Source organism: Podarcis bocagei (assembly GCF_964188305.1).
Source record: "Podarcis bocagei genome assembly, chromosome: 7".
Taxonomy (NCBI): domain Eukaryota; kingdom Metazoa; phylum Chordata; class Lepidosauria; order Squamata; family Lacertidae; genus Podarcis; species Podarcis bocagei.
Genome location: NC_138132.1, coordinates 5,501,515 through 5,520,507, shown reverse-complemented (window position 1 = coordinate 5,520,507; position 18,993 = coordinate 5,501,515). Strand labels below are relative to the sequence as shown.

The window sequence follows — 18,993 nt, the reverse complement described above, 5'->3', positions numbered from 1 at the left end:
ACTCCGCCCGTCTCCCCGTGTTTAAGACCCACTTTCTTCCTGTGGCTTCAGGGTCGCCCTGGGAAGCGAGTCTTTCCCGGGGAAGCCTAGCAGAGGGGCTGCGGCCGCAGAAGGAACTCTGCACATGGTCAGGGGCAGCCTCTCCCTCGGATCCCCCGCAGCACGGAGGAGAAGGCGAGCCAGGGCCATTCCTGCCACCCCACGCTTCCCGCCCCACTCGCTCGGGGTGCTCGGCCGCCCCACGAGGCTCGCCTTCTCGCCTTCAGAAAAGCCCTGCGCCTTTAAGACGCGCGGTGGCCCCTCAAGCCGAGGGGCGGAGCTGCCCGCGGCGGCGCCGCCCTCTCCCTGAGCGAGCAAACCCGGCCCGACCTCCGGCGGCGGGAGGGCGGGGCTTCCATTTTACGGCTCCTCCCCCTCTTCCGCTCGCGCTTCCTCCTCCGACACCCACTAGAGGCGAGGAAAAGGCGGGGCTTCCGCTCTGGCTCCGCCCCCGGCCCCCTCGAGCGGCGCGAAGAGGCGAGGGGGCGGAGCTTCCTCCCGTGGCCCCGCCCTCCCCTGGGCGAGCGAGCGAGTGAGCGCGGCCGAGCCCGGCCAGAGCAGCTGAATCCTCTCCTCGCTCCTTCGCGACGCCGCCTCGCGCTCCCCCCCCCCACTCGTCCGCCAGGTGAGTCCGCGCCTCCGCTCGACCCCCCCTCCCTCCGCGCGCGCCTCGTCAGCCTCGTCCCAGAGCGACCGTTGGGCGCCGCCATTCGCCCCCTGGGGACGGGGGGGGGGGACACACGACTGCTCCGCCGCCTCCCGGACTCGTCTCCCCTCAGCCCCGGCGCCTTCTCTCTCTCAGAGCCTCCTCTTCCTCCTCCTCTTCGTCGCCCCCCATTCCCGCCGCTCCGGTCCCCGCTCCCGCCTCGCCGCACGAACACAGTGGGGGCCGCGCGGGGCCTCCTGGGAGCCGTAGTCCGCTCGCTCGTGCCCCGCAGGGAAGGCGGCGCGGGCGGGACTACGCTTCCCGGCGGCCCCCGCGCGAGAGGGCTTCTCTTCGCTCCCCGTTTCCACCGGGGCTGCGGGGGGGGGGGGGAGCAAGGAGGGCGCGCGCGTGGCTCCGGGGGAACGGAAGGGGCGGTCCCTGGAGGAAGGGGGCGGGGCGCCGGGCAGCTCCTGCGGCGGGCAGGAAGCACGCCCGGACCCGCTTCGGGGGCTTCGGGTTGGGAAGGGACCCCCAAGGGCCATCTAGTCCAGCCCCCTGCAATGCAAGAATCGCAACTGAAGCAGGGCATCCCTGAGCGCCTGCACGGCCCGCTCTTTCTTTCAAGGGAATGGCTTTTCTCGTGTCCCGGGGCGAAAGCGAAGCCACCCCCAGGAGAGCTTCGGAGTTGCGCCCCCGGTTTTCAGCCCCGCAAGCTGTTTGTCCATCTGCCTTGCTGACTTTGCATCTGGCCCGTTTCTCCCACTCAAAGACCCGCCAACTCCGGGCAGCTTTGTACTCGTGGGCTGAGTGCCTGGCTCCGTGAGCTCGCCTCTCTCCCCCCCCCCCCCGCCCCAGCAACTGCGAAATGTGGGATCTGGTGCAGCAGCTCGAGCTTCTCCCCAGTGGGAGCCTCTGCAGGGCTTTCCTGACCTAATTTTGCAGACAATCGCCTATTCAGGCCGGGTCTGGTGCTGCCTGAGAAAACATGATTGGTGGAGCGGGGGGGGGGGAGCTTCAATTTCCAGTTTGGGTTTTGTTTGCCATCTCTCCAATCTGTACCGTGGGGCAGGAGTTGGCATAGGGCAAGATGCTTGCCTTTGCTCTCCCAGCACCCATCTTTGAAGAGGAGGGCTAAGTTGTGTAATTCTCTCTTCTCATGCTGACATTTTTTCTCTCCCCTCCTGGCAAAGGGGTGCAGTTTGGTTTGTGTTTAACTGGAGGCATGGGTGAAGCCTGCCAGGTCTCCTGTCTAGCATCCGCCTGGCCAAGGTGCACGCTTTCCTTCCAGGAAATTGGGTGGCTCTCTGGCTGCCAGAGGAGCAGCAGTTGTTCTGCTCCAGCCCCAAACTTGGCATGAAGTCTCCCTCCATGGTGACTTTGGCCGGGCTTTATCATAATGTCGGTGGACTGGTGACTACAAAGGGGACAGAGTTTGATGTGCTGTGAGAGAGATTTAGTGAGGAATGCAGCGGGCCCTCTTCCTAATCTCGCTTGTGCTGACCTGCCAAAACATGACACTGATTTCCAGATGGCATTAGCCGTGTGAACTTTGGGGCTGAGGCTGTTCGGACTGCATAGGTGATTCCCACCCCCCTCTTTACAAACAGCTCTGGGTTTTCTCTGTGGGGTGGATCTCCAATCAAAGGGTCAATGTGTCGCCAGAGAAGCTGAATTGGAAAAATGGAATCCAAACAGACAAAAATGACATTTAAGGGGGGGGGGGTTAAACTTGCTCGCTTTGCCTGAAGGTATTGGCTCCATTATACTCTCTGCAAGGAACAGCTGCACCAGGAGGCGGAGGCAGCAACCGAGAGCAGGGGGATTTGCAGCATTAGGGGCAGGGTACTGTCAGACACCGACTTAATAACCCCCCTATTATTTGTCTGGATGCCGGGGAGGAAAGTGGCTCTTAGAAGGGGCTGCAGAAAATCCTGGGAGTGTCTGGGAAGATTGGGATTGTTTACCAGGGAAGGGAGGCAAATAAACGGGGGTCTGATAAGGGCCTGGAAATGGTGCACCAGAAGAGAGATAGTTTTAGTCTTTGAAATCCTGGGTGCCTGCTTCTGTGTTTATGTGGGGGAGGAGACTGGGGGTTGGCTGTGTGCTTGGTCTGTGGTGGTGGCCTGTACATGCTGTGGTGATGGGCATGTGAACAACTCGGTGTTTGGCATGCGAGTCTTGCAGGTGTGTGTTGCATGCAGTTGGAGCAAGCAGGTGTCCTAAGTCCTTAAGAAGACCCAGAGAGGGTCCTTGGGTCAGGCCAAAGAGGGCCATCTAGACAGCACCCTGCTCTCACAGTGAGGCCGGGGACCGTGTCTGTTGCCCAGACCTGGACCTTAGTAGTGGCAGGCCAGGCCAGGTGCCGGCTTCCTCTGCTGCTGCCTTTGTTAGGGAACTCCCAGAATCACTGGGCTGAAAGCAACCAAAAAACCCTCCTTATCTGCACCCCTTTCACCTGGCAAGGCCAGTTGCATATCACCCCTACAATTTAGACTTTCAGGTGCAGTGGGGAAAAGGCCAGAGGGTTGGCATGAATGGGGACCGGTGCAAAACTGGCTGCTGAAATGTTTGCTGTGTCGCCTGCAGTGTCCGGTTCCGTAGACTTAAAATACGGTTTCCCGCGTGTGAGATAGGTGTAAGTCCAGCAGGACAAACGCACAGGTGTGCCCAAGTGTCGGAAACGGTTGTCCAGCTCAGCTCAGAAGCGTGGGGAGAATTCGGATGCCTTCCTGTCGCCAAGGCCTAAAGTTAGCACTTGTTAAGAGTGAGGTGTGCTCCCAGGCTTGGGTCAGCATCAGCCTGCCTTTAAGAGGAACAAAGCCAGAGAGTCCAAATGGGAGAGTTTCTGTTTGTTCTAAAGGTACACAAATGACTCTCCAGGCAGGGGTAGCTGTCCTTAAGCAAACAGCCACTCCCCTGCAGTGTTTGCCTCCCAAACATTCCTGCTGCAGGCACCTGAAAGTGAAATGGGCGGAAGGTGCAGGGCGGTGAGGGATTGACTGTAGCTCGGAAGTCTTAATACGTTGCCTGAATCTTGCCTCTGCACGCGGCTGCCCCTTGGTTGCCTGGGATCAAACTCCCAATTTTATAGCCAAAATGGTTCACGGGAGACAGGGTTAGAAATCAGTGAATTCTCCCCAAAATATTTCTTTTGTGTGGGGGTAGTCACACTTCCCCTTCTCCGGTGTGAGAGACACCACCTCCATGCTTTCCCTTTTCTGTGGGATGCATTGGGAGATCTCTTTTTTCCCCCTAAAAGATATTTATTAAAGTTTTTAAAATATAACAATGAAAAAATAAAAAATAAAAAGAAACAAAATACAACATAAAAACAGTTAAAAAACAAATAGTTTTCCATAACATATCTTCCTTACGCTTATTTCCCCAGACCTCCTCATACCTTCCTTCTTTGTATTCCACTTCAATTTGTTAGTTCAGCAAATCCTTACCATTAAGCTTTTACCCATTTATAAACCTTTTTTTCGTATCTCCTAAAGCATTACAGCTGGAAACCCCTTAGTTTCTATCCAACATCCTTCTAACATTCATTAATTTTACAATGTTTCTGTAAATAGTCTTTAAATTTCTTCCAGTCTTCTTTCACCAACTCTTCTCCCTGGTCTTGGATTCTGCCAGTCATTTCTGCCAAGGGAGATCTCTACCTTCCGTCCTATTAAGAACATAAGCAGAGCCATTGCCAGATCAGGCCCATCTAGTGCAGGATCCTGTTCTCACAGATGCCTTTCCTGGGAAGCCCACTTGCAAATCCCAGAAACAGTGCATACAGTGGTCCAGGTACCTTCCACTTTCTCAGACCCAGGAAGCTTGCATTTGGGGATGCATTTCGTAATCTTTTGCCATATGTTTGCATGGTTGTTGTGTGCTCCTGCTGTGACACCCCCCCCCCAGTGATTGCAATAAACTCTCCTAGAGGTTGCGGGGTTTGAGACCCACCCATAAGGGCTGCTGCCCCTGGCGAGGTGCCTTCATTATTCAGAGGAGGGGTTGTAGAATGGGGACCTAGTGAAATGGGATTGGACCCTCAGGGTTCTGGGGCTCTTCCCTTCCGGATCGGGAGCAAGGCAGGGGGCTGCGCTTGCGACAGGAGCCTTAATAAAGCGAAACCTTTGTCGTGCATGGATCGCCTGGGCTGCCCTTGCCCCACTGAGTGAGACAGAAAGAGGAGACACACACAACCCTTGGGGCAACCATCCATTGGGCCATTCTCTTGTGCAGACACCGCTGCCAGGAACAGCCTGAGCATGTGGGCTACCACCACCCACTTCACTCTACTGCCAGGAAGATGAAATGCGAGAGTGGGCTGGACGGCCGCCTCCCAGTTTGCTTCATGTGCAAGTAAAGCGAGTTAAAAGAGGTATAGAAGAAAAGGCAGCAAAGAGAGGCCAGAAAGGGCAAAAAGGATATTAATGTGTAAAGGAATATGGGGGCAATTCAGCGAGAATCCCTGTGCACACCTTGCCTTGAGGGTCCCTTGCGGCCTTCACCCTCCCTGTAGTGAGGGTCTGCTATGCAAGGCCTGTCAGGATTGGTGAAACTCCCAGTGTTAGAAAATGGGAATGGAATGCTAGGAGCCATGTGGCTGCTGGGACCTAGGTTGTGGGAGCCAAAACAAAATGGCTAGGCGCCAAATTTTCTTGGTTGCTGCTCCACTACCAGACCAGGCAGCCCCACAGCAAAATAGTAGTAGTAGTAGTAGTAGTAGTAGTAGTAATAATAATAATAATAATAATAATAAATAAAATAATTGCTGTGGGTGAATCGGTGTCTGGAGGGTAGCATGGCAGCAAAAGATGCGTCTTTTGCTAGTGCGCTACCCTGCAAACACCTGATTCGCATGGCAGCAATAAAAGACAAGCCTTTTGCTGCCGCTGTGCCTTGGCAGACCAGGCAGGTGGAGGTGCTAAGTCAGGTGCCAAGGGTGGCTGGCGCCTGGACATCTCCATTCTGTCGCAAAAGGCCGGCTGCCACTCTCAAAATGCGACTGGCACCCGGCTAATTCCGAAAGCTGGAAATCTGCCTTTCTCCCGACAGAGAAGGGACTTACTCACAGTATTCACTTCTGTAGGGAGGAAGGGGAACCTGTGCAGAGGTTACATCTCAGCAGTTCCCAGATCGGGTGGGAGCTGCTGCAGGCTAATCCGTATTGACTCCCTGCTGCTGAACTCGCCTGTCAAAAGGCACCTCTGAGGGTAGTTTCCAAGGCAGGATCCTTACCTGGATGAAAGTCTGGATTTACTGAAAAAATAACACCCTCTTGCATCTATGTTTTGTCTCCCCCGCCCCCTTTAACCTGTTTAAGGTAGAATGGTAGAAATAGAGTCTGCCTTCAGTTTTGCTGCCTTCTTGAGCAGGGCTCGCCAGTCCGGTCCTTTCCTCCGTGCCACCGCTACATTCGAAGTCATTGACCACGACATAAATCTGCAAGTCTTCACGGCCTAGGACCCTTGTATCTGCGGGACCGCCTCTCCTGGTATGCCCCACGGAGGACCTTAAGGCCCATAAATAGTAACACCCTAGTGGTCCCGGGCCCTAAGGAAGTCAGATTAACCTCAACCTGAGCCAGGGCCTTTTCAACACTGGCTCCGGCCTGGTGGAACGCTCTGTCTCATGAGACCAGGGCCCTGCAGGATCTGATTTCTTCCCGCAAGGCCTATAAGACAGAGTTGTTCCGCCTGGCCTTTGGCTTGGAATCAATTTGATCCCCTCCCCCTCTTTCCTTTTTCCTTTCTCCTTCTGTGATGGAACTCCTATTTGGGGACTTCCCTGGCTTTTCTGGCCCACGTAGGACCAGTCTGGACAGTTGGCCTTGGTGAAGACTTTACGTTTTCATCCCCCCGAAAAAGTTTTTGATTTGAGTTTCCATTGAAATGAGGCTGCATTTTAATGTTGTTTTTTAATCTTGTTATTAAGTTGTATTTCAATCAATTGTTTTATACAGGTGTTAGCCACCCTGAGCCTGGTCTTGGCTAGAGAGGACGGGGTATAAATACAATGTAATAATAATAATAATAATAATAATAATAATAATAATAATAATAATAAAGTCTTTAAGGTCGCTTGTGGGATGCTTTTCCCTGTCAAACCGAAGCTCCGGTTGCCCTGCAGAGGATTGCAGGGGGCTTCCAGTGGAGACGTGAGCTTCAGGGTGCCGGCGCTCTGGCACGGCTACCTCTGTTTCCAAGAGCTTCACAAGCTGTTTTCAACTTGGACTCTTGGTTCTTGCAAATTCCACCTTCTGTTCGCGGCGGAAATCTTCTCTGGAGGCATGCTGCAGTTGAGCTCACAGGATGCGTGGTTAGTTTTTCTGTGTGGGGATCTGGGGGGTTTGAACAGAAGAAGAGAGACTTTAAAACTCGTGTCCTGCTGAATTTTCTCTGTCCCCCCCCATCAGATTTCTTTCATTCCTGCCCCCTGCGATTGATGCCTTACAGAGTGTTCCTTCCCCCACTTTCCTCTGCGTTTGAGAGCTCTGCCACTCAGCTGTGGCCCATCAATCTGTAAGCCACCCACAAAAGATCTGGCGTCAACCCCCCCTTAGCAAAGCTTTCTCTTTTCCCTGTCAGCTCAGGGGGGTTGGTGCTAGCTTTCCCAAAAGCAGGCGCTTGAACTTCGAATCACAGCCCTTTGATTGACTCCTGTTAATCACAACTGTTTGTGCTGTGCCTCTCTGTTGGGGAAGGACCACCGTAGCTCAGTGGTGGGGGGCCACTTGCCTTGCGCTCAGAAGGTCCCGGGCTCCATCCCCAGTGGCATCTCCAGGTGGGGCTGGAAGAGACTCCTGCGGCTGAAACCCTGGAGAGCCACTGCTGCCAGTCCGTGTAGACAGCACTGAGGCAAATGGACCATTAGTTTTACCGTATTTTTTGCTCTATAAGACGCACCAGACCACAAGACACACCTAGTTTTTCGAGGAGGAAAACAAGAAAAAAAATATTCTGAATCTCAGAAGCCAGAACAGCAAGAGGGATCGCTGTGCAGTGAAAGCGGCAATCCCTCTTGCTGTTCTGGCTTCTGGGATAGCTGCACAGCCTGCATTCGCTCTATAAGACGCACACACATTTCCCCTTACTTTTTAGGTGGGAAAAAGTGAGCCTTATAGAGCAAAACATACGGTACTTTGCTTCTTGTGTTTCTATTGCACAAGGACATGTTGGCCTCCAAGGTCTCCAAGGGCAGCTCTTAAAGCCACAGAGCTCAGTGTATCTTGGGGAGTCTTCCTTGGTGGGTGATGCCCTAGTTTGGGGCCTGGAAACCGGAGTTTATACCCAGTCCCATTTCCTCCTTCCTGACCCTTCTAGGCTGTGAGGACTTGGGTGCAGGTTCTCCTTTCCAGTTTGCCTGGCGGTATCCAGATCTGCTTGGTGGCAGTGAGTGGCAAAAGGTGCCCCGTTCTGCAGACTGGATTTTGGCTTCAGCAGTTGGGTTTCATTCCGAGGGCCTTGGCAATTCCCCTCCATTCCAAGGCCTTCCTGCATCCGACAATCAATTGTTGTCGGATGCAGGAGGGACTGAGGTTCAGCTTGCTTGTCTTTGATTGGTATTCTGCCAGTGGGAACGCGTCCGCCAGCGTCCACATTAGCAGGCAGCCTGCGATGGTGAGTTCCAGGAATGTAGCAAGCAATCTCTCGTGCTGAAGATAAGTAGATCTTAATTAAATGGCAGGCTGCAGGAACAAGGTTGTTTAATAGCAGAGAGAGAGCTTCTGCCAATTCCTTCTCCCAGGACCTCCATTCCTGTGAAGAAGGCAAATCTCTCCTGGGAGCTTTCCCATGTGACCTTTAGCAAAGTGGGTCTCTTTTGATCCCTGAAAATTAGCCCGGCACAGGACTGGGCTTCTGAGTTAAGCTTCCAGCTTCTCAAGCCCCCAAGACTCACCTAGTGCTACAGCTGCTGTCCCCAAATTATTGAAACAGGTCGGAACTGGAAATCTTGGGAGGAAGTGATCATGTCCTCTTTGGTTTCATGATACAGAGGCAAGGGAAAGCTGCGTGTAGTTGGACACACACTGCGGACTTTAAGAAAGCCAATTTCAAAAAGCTTAAGGAACTACTGTGTGAGTTCCCATGATCAGAAATACTTAGAAAGAAGGGGGTCCAAGTTGGGTGGGAGTTTCTTGGAAGGTGAAATATTGAAGACACAAACATAGACAATTTCAACCACAAAGAAAACAGGATCTAAAGAAACCAGTATGGCTGCATAAGGAGCTTACAGATGAGCTGAGATTTAAGAAGGGCATGTATAAGAAAGGGAAGAAAAGGGAAATCACAAATAAAGAGTATAAACAAGTAGGCAATAGTTGCAGGGAGAACAGCAAGCAGCTCAAAGCTCAGAATGAGCTCAGGCTTGCAAGAGAGGTTAAAAATAATAACCAAAGATTTGTTCAGCTATGTTTGAAGCAAGAGGGAGAACAAGCAAGTAGCAGTTCCTCTGCACGGAGAAGACAAAGAAATGCTCCCGGGTGACAGAGAGAAAGCGGAACTGCTCAACACCTACTTTGCCTCTGTCTTCACCCAAAAGGAACGTGATGCCCAACCTGGTGATAACAGAATCAGTGATGTAAGGAGGGAGCTGCAGCCCAAGATAGGAAAAGAGGTAGTAAGGGAACACCCAGCTACTATAAATGAATTCAAATCTCCAGAGTTTGATGAGCTGCACCCAAGGATGCTAAAGGAGCTTGCAGATCTAATCTCAGAGCCTCTGTCTATCATTCTTCGAGAATTCTTGGAAAGCAGGTGAGGTCCCTACAGATTGGAGGTGGGCAAATGGTGAAAAGGGGGGGGGGGGAGTCCCAGATAACAACCAACCAGTCAGCTCAACATTGATACCAGGAAAGGTCCTAGAAAGATCGGTTTGAGCCTTTAGAAAATGATGCTGTGATTAAGATCCAGCATAGTTTTCTCAAAAACAAATCATGTCAGATGAATCTAGTTTCTTTTCCCGATAGAGTTGCAAGCTTGGTGGATCAGGGGAATGCTGTGAACATAGTGTATCTTGATTTCAGTAAGGCTTTTGACAAATTCCCCCATGATATTCTTGCAAAGAAGCTAGTAAAATGTGGGCTAGACAAGGTAACTGTTAGGTGGATTTGTAGCTGGATGACAGATTTGAACCCAAAGAGTACTCATTAATGGTTCCTTGTCATACTGGGAAAAAGTGACAAGTGCGGTGCCGCAGGGTTCTGTCCTGGGCCTGTTGTTGTTCAGCGTCCTTAAAACAACTTGAACAAAGGGCCCAAACTAACAAAATGAATGTCAATAGGGACAAATGTAAGGAAGAATTGGTTCACCGATATAAGATGGGGGACAGCTGGTTTGCCAGTAGTACTGTATGTGTCAAAAGGATCGAGGGTTCTTAGTAGACCACAAACGTAACACGAGTCAACCATGTGATGCAGCAGGGGGGGAAACCACTATTGCTATTCTAAGAAACATCAACAGAAATCTAGTGTTCAGATCAAGGGAAATCATAGTCCAACTCTCTTCTGCCTTGGTCAGACCACACCTGGAATACTGTATCCAGTTCTGGGCTCCACAGTTTAAGAAGGATGTTGACAAGCTGGAATGTGTGCAGAGAAGGGCGACCAAGATGACCAAGGGTCTGGAGACAAAGCCTTATGAGGAACGGTTGAAGGAGTTGGGTATGTTTTGTCTGGAGAAGAGGAGACTTCAAATATCTCAAGGACTGCCCCATGGAAGATGAAGTAAGCTTGTTTACTCCTCCTCGGGAGGCGAGGACCAAAACAATGGCTTCAAGTTACCAGAACGGAAGTTTTGACTAAACATCAGGAATTATCTTCTGACAGTGAGAGCTGTTCAACAGTGGAAGGGACTCTGTTGGTGGACTCTTCTTCCTTGGAGGTTTTTAAGCAGAGGTTGGAGAGGGAGAGATGAGGGAAGCCAGCTTCTTTTTGAGGCTGGCAGGTGAAACCCATTTCTCTGTCTTGCATCCCATCAGGTGTTGCATGGGAACAGACTGTAAACCTTTTTTTTAAAAGATATTTATTAAAAGTTTAATAGTTACAAAAAGAAAGAAGAAAAAAACAGTAAAAAGTTCACAATACATCAAAAATAAGAAAAAACCCCCAAAAACAATACAACAAAACAAGAAAAGCAAAAACATTCAAAAAACACATCCAATATCTCTATGTCTCTACCTTTCATTTACTTGTATCATCAACCTCCTCACACCTCCATTTTTTGTATTCTTGTTCAATTAGCTATTTCAGCAAATCTTTTCCATCTTTCTCAATTTTTGTTCTATAATTTATCTTAACACAATCTGACCTTAAATTTTACACTTTGGCCCATTAACAATCTATTTTTACTCAGTTCTTTATAACATTTCTGCTAAAACCATGTAACTTCATTCCAGCATCCTTCTAACATTCATTAATTTTACAATATTTCTGTAAATATACTTTGAATTTTTTCCAATCTTCTTCCACCAACTATTCTCCCTGGTCTCGGATTCTGCCAGTCATTTCCGCCAATTCCATGTAGTCCATCAGCTTCGTCTGCCATTCTTCCCGGGTGGGTAAATCTTGTGTCTTCCAGTGCTTTGCGATGAGTATTCTTGCTGCTGTTGTAGCATACATGAAAAAAGTTCTATCCTTCTTTGGCACCAATTGGCCGACCATGCCCAGGAGAAAGGCCTCTAGTTTCTTCAGGAAGGTATATTTAAATACCTTTTTCATTTCATTATAAATCATCTCCCAGAAAGCCTTAATCCTTGGGCATGTCCACCAAAGGTGAAAGAATGTACCTTCAGTCTCCTTACATTTCCAACATTTGTTGTCAGGCAAATGGTAGATTTTTGCAAGCTTGACTGGTGTTATGTACCACCTATAGATCATTTTCATTAGATTCTCTCTTAAGGCATTACATGCCGTAAACTTCATATCTGTGATCCATAACTGGGGAACAGACTAAAAAAATTCCTTCCAGTAGCACCTTAAAGACCAACTAAGTTAGTTCTTGGTCAAAATAAAAAAATTTCAATACACACTGTGTATCTGAAGAAGTGTGCATGCACACGAAAGCTTATACCAAGAACTAACTTAGTTGGTCTTTAAGGTGCTACAGGAAGGAATTTTTTTATTTTGACTATGGCAGACCAACACGGCTACCCATCTGTAACTTAGTTCTTGGTATGAGCTTTCGTGTGCATGCACACTTCTTCAGATACACTGAAACAGAAGTTGCCAGATCCTTCTATATAGTGAGAAGGTGGGGAGGGGTATTACTCAGAAGGGTGGTGGGAATGGGAGATTGGCAGATAGCTGAGATGAGCCTGTTGACGACTCTTAACGACTGTAATAGGTCTTACAGGAAAAGGCAAGGGGTGAGAAGGTGAAAAATGGCTTAGTTATGTATAATGGGATAAGAATCCAATGTCTTTGTTCAAACCAGGTCTCTCCATGGTTTTAAGTTTGGTAATGAGTTGCAATTCAGCAGCTTCTCGTCCCAGTCTATTTCTGAAATCCCTTTGTAGTAAAACAGCTACTTTGAGATCTTGTATAGAATGTCCTGGGAGATTGAAGTGTTCTCCTACTGGTTTCTCTGTTTTGTGATTCTGGTTTCTCTGTTTTGTGGGGAACAGACTGTAAACCTACAGCCCGGGAGGCCCTCCTGCCGCCTCTCCCGGGTGACTCTGTTGGCTGGGGGCTGTTCTCTGGCTCCATGTCGTCGTCTGGGCATTTGCACCTGCTCTGCACTTTTGCCCAGCAGAACAAGACAGCAAATGGCAGAATCATTCCATGCCGATGAGGATTACTTGACTTTTGCCACCACTAAGGAGGCCTTACAGTGGTGCCTTGCAAGACAAAATTAATCCGTTCCGCGAGTCTCTTCGTCTTGCGGTTTTTTCGTCTTGCGAAGCACGGCTATTAGCGGCTATTAGCGGCTATTAATAGCTTAGCGCTTTAAGAAAAAGGAAACAAACTCGCAAGAACTCGCAAGACGTTCTGTCTTGCGAAGCAAGCCCATAGGGAAATTTGTCTTGCGGAACGACTCAAAAAACGGAAAACTCTTTCGTCTAGCGAGTTTTTCATCTTGCGAGGCATTCGTCTTGCGGGGCACCACTGTACTTCTTAGCCTTATGGCTAGCGCTGGGCGATACCTGGTTTTCAACTTCGTGATATATCGCCAGCTAAACACCACGATATACTGATATCTGAAATAAGATGGAGCTATGTAGAGGCGAACGTGGTAATGTCCTGGCAACTGCTACTAAGTTAGCTGTCTAAATCACCACGTACTGATGAAATAATCACTTTCATCAGCAGGCAAGCCAAAATGCATCCAAACAGGACTTTGGTTTGGGGCTTGAATACCAAATGGTGGTATTCAGGTCCAGGACAATTCAAAATACAGTGATGAGTCATAGTGAATGCAAACAATCTGGGAACATATTGAAACAGCAACAAAAAAATCTAAATTTGATGCATGTCATTATATGAAAATTAACTCAATGATAGCATGCTTCAACTAAACCATTAAAGATTTCTGGAGAATATATTAAGGTACTATGCAGTTTTAGGGGCAAATTTAAAATTTACAAGAGAAGATTTAGTAAAAGTACTAATTAAACTTGCATACGATTAACAATATAATCTGTTTTCTACAAGTTTAAGAGTAATTCATGTAATTTACTAGTCAAGTTGCATCTCCTTCCCCACTCAGAGCGCCAACTGCAATTCTATGCATGAGTAAGCCCCACTCAGTTCAGCTAAACTCACTTCTACTTTCCTGGGATTAAGCCCCATTGAATCCAGTAGAGCCAGTGTGGTGTAGTGGTTAAGAGCGGTAGTCACGTAATCTGGGGAACCGGGTTCGCGTCTCCGCTCCTCCACATGCAGCTGCTGGGTGACCTTGGGCCAGTCACACTTCTTTGAAGTCTCTCAGCCCCACTCACCTCACAGAATGTTTGTTGTGGGGGAGGAAGGGAAAGGAGAATGTTAGCCGCTTTGAGACTCCTTAAAGGGAGTGAAAGGCAGGATATCAAATCCAAATCCATAGTTAATACCGTTTCCATTTCAACTGTGTGTATTCTCCTTCTTTCACTTTGGGACTCCCTTGTTGTAAGAGCAAGCTATAGTCAAGCAATGTAGAGGAGATCACAGAATTGTAGTGTTGGAAGGGACCCTGAGAGTCCTCTAGTCCAACCCCCCCTGGTGAATCAACATTCTGTTATGGCGACTGCAACCTAAGTTTAAGGTGCCGTCTGCGGCCTAACTGATATATCTGACAGGTGTTGCACTTGACGGCAGAGCTTGCGTCACTTTGCCTTTTGAGAGGGTGAAATAAAGATCTTTTTGTATGCTGTTGTGTCACTAGACATGCAGCTTGTCACTGGTTAACTGCTACGCTTGTGGGTTTTTTGTTTTTCTCAATAAGAACTATATCTGTTTTTTGTTTTGTTTTTTTATGTGGGTGGAAGGGTGTCCGAGGCATTGGGAGATAGATGGGCTGAGGAAACCAGGTGGCAAAATAGTTTTGTGCTTCCTTGTAGTGACAGAAAATGTTTTTCCCCCCGGTGCTGAAAGAATTTTAATATTTTGCTGGAAGCCGTCCAGAGGGGCTGGGTATAAATAATAAATTACTATTACTATTATTATTATTATTATTATTATTATTATTATTATTATTATTATTATTATTATTATTATTATGCTGAGGACCAGATGACCTGCAGCTCCATCAGGAAGGCTCTTCCGTCGCGGAAAATGCTGTGCGAGAGAGAGCACGTGAAGCGGCCCGTGTTTCTGGAGGCAGGACAGAGTCCCACGCACTGGACCATGTCAGAATGGCCTCTCAATTGGCAGAAACGAAAATAATTTTCTGCTTGTAAAAAGGTTGTCCTGAGGACTCTCCAATTACACACACGTCCAGTCCTTCAAAGCAATTGTTCTTTTTCCAAGCCCTCCAGAGACGGTGGCTTGCGTCCAGCACTAATAACATTCTCGGACTAGACCCATGGAAATGAATGCATGTGGCTAGTTTAGGTCCATTAATTTTAATGGAAAGAACTCAGATGGATACAACCCCCCCCCCCATGCTTCTATGTGGGAAACTGGTCGCGTTTGAAGTGGCCGTGAGTGACGGCACAGAGAGCAACAGCGATGGTTTGGGTTTTTTTGTAGGAAAGTCCACTAGCAAGGACATCTTCCTGGCTGGCTGGTGGTGGGCCCCTCAGCCTCCTCTAAGAAGTGGGTCGTGTGCTGGGGGTCATTCCTTTGTGTCAAATGGGCCTGCCCTGGGTGCTGAGAGTACCTGGCTCCCTCTGAGAAGCCTACCACCTAATTCCTTGTGGACTGCTCAGGAGAGGGCAAAGCTTGCTGTCAGTTTCTGGCTCGAATCCTGCCATCACCCTTAGGACGCTTGCTGGGGACCATTTCACAAGCGACATTCTCTGCCACGGCATAGGACCCTCTTTCTCCTCTGGGGTCTCTTTTGGTAAGGGTGCAACATTTGGGGGCTTGTCTGCCAGGCCGCCTTCTCTGCAAAGCAAACCCTGCAGCCTCGTACGCTTCAAGACTCAGAGCAGTTGCCCTTTCGCATCTAGCTTGTTTGCATTGGGGCGGGCAGGCCAGACCCTTCCCCAGCAGAGGCAGCGTGCAAGAGGAGTTGGTCCAAAGTCCCCAAGGCTCTGAACGTCTGGTTCCTTTAGAGCAACTGCCAGATTGCCCCATCGGGAGAGGAGAGCATTCTTGGCACTCTGGTTCTCTTTGCAGGTTTCCCACGGGCATCTGTGAAAATGGCCCTCGGCTTTAGTTGTGATTCCTGCATTGCAAGGGGTTGGTCTAGATGGCCCTTGGGGTTCCCTTCCAGTTCTATGTTTCTCTCTGGTTGGCCACTGCGATAACCGGATGGCCTGATCCAGTAGGCTCCTCTTAGGTCCTTCTGGTTCCCGTGCACATCAGTGGTTCTGCGTCCTTCCAGAGTCAAGCAGCGATTTCTTTTTAGCAGCACTTTGGTCTGTGTAACAGAGGAGGAGCATTTGTTTAAAGCCTTAAACGGCCTCGGTCCAGTATATCTAAAGGAGCATTTCCACCCCCATTGTTCTGCCCGGACACTGAGATCCAGCTCCGAGGGCCTTCTGGCGGTTCCCTCACTGCGAGAAGTGAGGTTACAGGGAACCAGGCAGAGGGCCTTCTTGGTAGTGGCACCTGCCCTGTGGAACGCCCTCCCACCAGATGTCAAAGAGAACAACAACTACCACACTTTTAGAAGACATCTGAAGGCAGCCCTGTTTAGGGAAGCTTTTAATCTTTAACAGACCACTGTATTTTAATACAGTGGTACCTCGGGTTACATACACTTCAGGTTACAGACTCGGCTAATGGAGCTCCGGAACGAATTAAGTACTTACCCCGAGGTACCACTGTACTTTGCTGGAAGCCGCCCAGAGTGGCTGGGGAAACCCAGCCAGATGGGCAGGGTATAAATAATAAATTATTATTATTATCATTTTTTTTGTAACTGCTTTTATTTGCGTTTCTAATACGCAACAACCAATAACAACAGCAATAAAGAGAAGAAAGGAAAAATCAAGGAAGCGTATGAGGAGAAAGTGGTAGCATTGCAAAAACAGCACCCTAGTTCCAGACAGGTGTCTTTCCTAAGTACGTTATCCAAGAATGTTTTTCCCTGGGAGTTCCTTCGCCTCCGTGTTCAATAAATGGATGTCAAACTTTCAAAAATGTCTACTTCCTGTTCTGATTTAAAGGAGTGTCAGTTCAGTGCTGAGTTGGTGGTGTGTGAAACTCAGCCAGATGGGCAGGGTATAAATAATAAATTATTATTATTACCGTATTTTTTGCTCTATAAGACTCACTTTTTCCTTCCTAAAAAGTAAGGGGAAATGTGTGTACGTCTTATGGAGTGAATGCAGGCTGCGCAGCTATCCCAGAAGCCAGAACAGCAAGAGGGATCGCTGCGCAGCGATCCCTCTTGATGTTCTGGCTTCTGGGATTCAGAATATTTTTTTTTCTTGTTTTCCTCCTCCAAAAACTAGGTGCGTCTTATGGAGCGAAAAATACGGTGTATTGCTGTGTTTCCCCCAAAAATACGTCCAATATCAGCAGAAGCTCAGGTTGCCTTGTGGAACCTTTTGGCAGCAAACCAAGCGGCCGCATGAAAGAGCCCAGTTGCTGCTGCGTCTCAGCACCTTGGGACTTCCTTGTGTTGGCTGAGATAAATGAAGGTCTTCATTATGTCCCCACCCTCCTCCAGCTGCCTGCATTCAGATAACCAAAACAGTGATTGAGCGGAAGCAAGTTTTCAGCTTGTAAAGGTGTCTTCCAGGTCGGAAGGGAGGAAGAGTTGTTCAGTAGATGGCAACTCGCGGCGTGTCTCCAAAGACAACCAATTTTGTGGGGAACCTTAAAGACATAACTAACGCCTTTGCCATGATATCAGCTCTCAGAAGTCCCACTTTGTCAGGCGGCCAGCTGCAAGGGGTCTTATCTTATCCTGAGTTTTTATAGCTGTGGGTGTTTGGAGAGGCAGGCGGAAGGAGGGACTGAAAGGCAGATAGCACAGGCTGTGATAGAATTAAGTTGTTGGCTGTTGGCCATTCATAAAACTCCTGTCGAGGATCACCCAGACATCTTGGCGTTTGGCCAGCTGTGAGAGACCCGCTTGCTTGCTGTTTCCCTGCGACCCACTTGCGGAGGCAGATCCCTTACTGCCGGGGCCAAAACCCAGCCGGCTGCTTTCCGGGATGCAGCAATCTAGTTGCCGACCTTTGCGCTCAAGAGGTCTGGGCTCGGTCTCGCGATCTTTTGCCCTCTTTCCCCGAGCAAGAGCCGTTGTTTGCAAGGAAGTCCTCCTCCTTCAGGGAGGTGAGTCAGGATCTGTGCTTTCCTTGGGAGCTGCTGTTTGAGCCAAAGCCCACCCCAGCTCTCGGCTTCTGCAAGAAGAAGTTGGTGACTGTAAACATAGGAATGCCCTTGCCCTGGCCTTGGCAGGTGGCCCAAAGGACCCATTCATGGTTTTTGCCAGGGCAGTGGGGATTGTGGCTGGGATGAATCACCCTCTTCCTATCAGGGGCTGAAACATCTGGATTAGCAGCCTGAGGACTCCCTTCATCAGAGACCTGCACGGTGCTGTGATTATTTATTTAAGCTATTTTTGTCTACTGCTTTTCTACCTTGCTGAGCAGGTTATGTTAAAATAAGCTTAAAACCGTGTGATGCAACAAAGGAAAGCTGCAAGGATTTTTCCTTTGGAAGGCCCAGTCTCTGCTTCCTGCAGGTGGCTACTCCTGAGTAGCCCTGCTGTGGGGTGGGGGGTTGATCCAGGGGGTTGGCTCAGCAGCTTCTCAGAGCAGGCCGCAAGGCTCCCGCTGCAGTTGCTGCTACCTCGCGTTTTATCCGATGGCTGCTTGCTCCCCCGCAGCGCATCTGCGCAGATGTGGTTCTTCCAGGGATTTACAGGCCGGCTGACTTACTGTGACTGGTGGGGTTCCTTTGCTGCGCATTGCAGGGGAGGGGCAAATGGGATGTGGAACTGCAACCTGGCAGGCAACAGGGCGGCCAGCACCCTTCCTTTGGGGTTGTTTGGATCCCATAGGACGCTCTATCTTTTATTTTGCCTTTGTAGCATTAATAGCAACAAACGGTGACCTCATGAGGCTTGGCTTATTGCGTAAGTGTGAAAGACTCGATGAGCGACAATGACACATAGCTGCGATTCCTGCCTTTCTGGGGGTTGGACTAGATGACCCGTGGGGTCCCTTCCAACCCTACACATGCCTCTCTCCTTTGTCGTAAACATTATGCACCAATCGGGGCCCCACCAAGGGCACATTGCAATGTGATCCACGCGACGGTCACCTCCAGACTGGATTATTGTAACTCATGCAACGTGGGGCTGCCCTTGGGACTGACCCAGAAACTCCACCGGTGCAGAATGCCGTGGCGAGACTCCTTACGGGGTCCTCGCCGCGGGATCACATTCACCCAGTGCTATACCAGCTGCACTGGCTCCCGGTGGAGTACAGGATCAGGTTCAAGGTGCTGGTTTTAACCTTTAAAGCCCTATACGGCCTAGGACCCTCATACCTATGGGACCTCCTCTCCTGGTATGCCCCATGGAGGACCTTACGGTCTTCAAACAAAAACATCATGGAGGTCCCTGGCCACAGGGAGGTTAGGCTGGCCTCAACCAGAGCCAGGGCCTTTTCCGCTGTGGCCTCGATCTGGTGGGACGCTCTGTCACAAGAGACTAGGGCCTTACGGGACTTGACATCTTTCCACAGGGCCTGCAAGACAGAGCTGTTCCACC

General features: G+C 49.6%; 1 protein-coding gene across 1 annotated transcript in view; it reads left to right on the top strand.

Annotated features, from left to right (window-relative positions):
* The first annotated feature begins 646 nt into the window (after positions 1-646).
* The window catches only part of SIPA1L3 (signal induced proliferation associated 1 like 3), a 111,087-nt gene continuing 92,740 nt past the window's right edge, over positions 647-18,993 (top strand). Inside the window, exon 1 of the mRNA XM_081200144.1 lies at positions 647-664. The gene's annotated coding sequence lies outside the window, so the exon portion shown is untranslated. The remainder of the gene's footprint in view (positions 665-18,993) is intronic.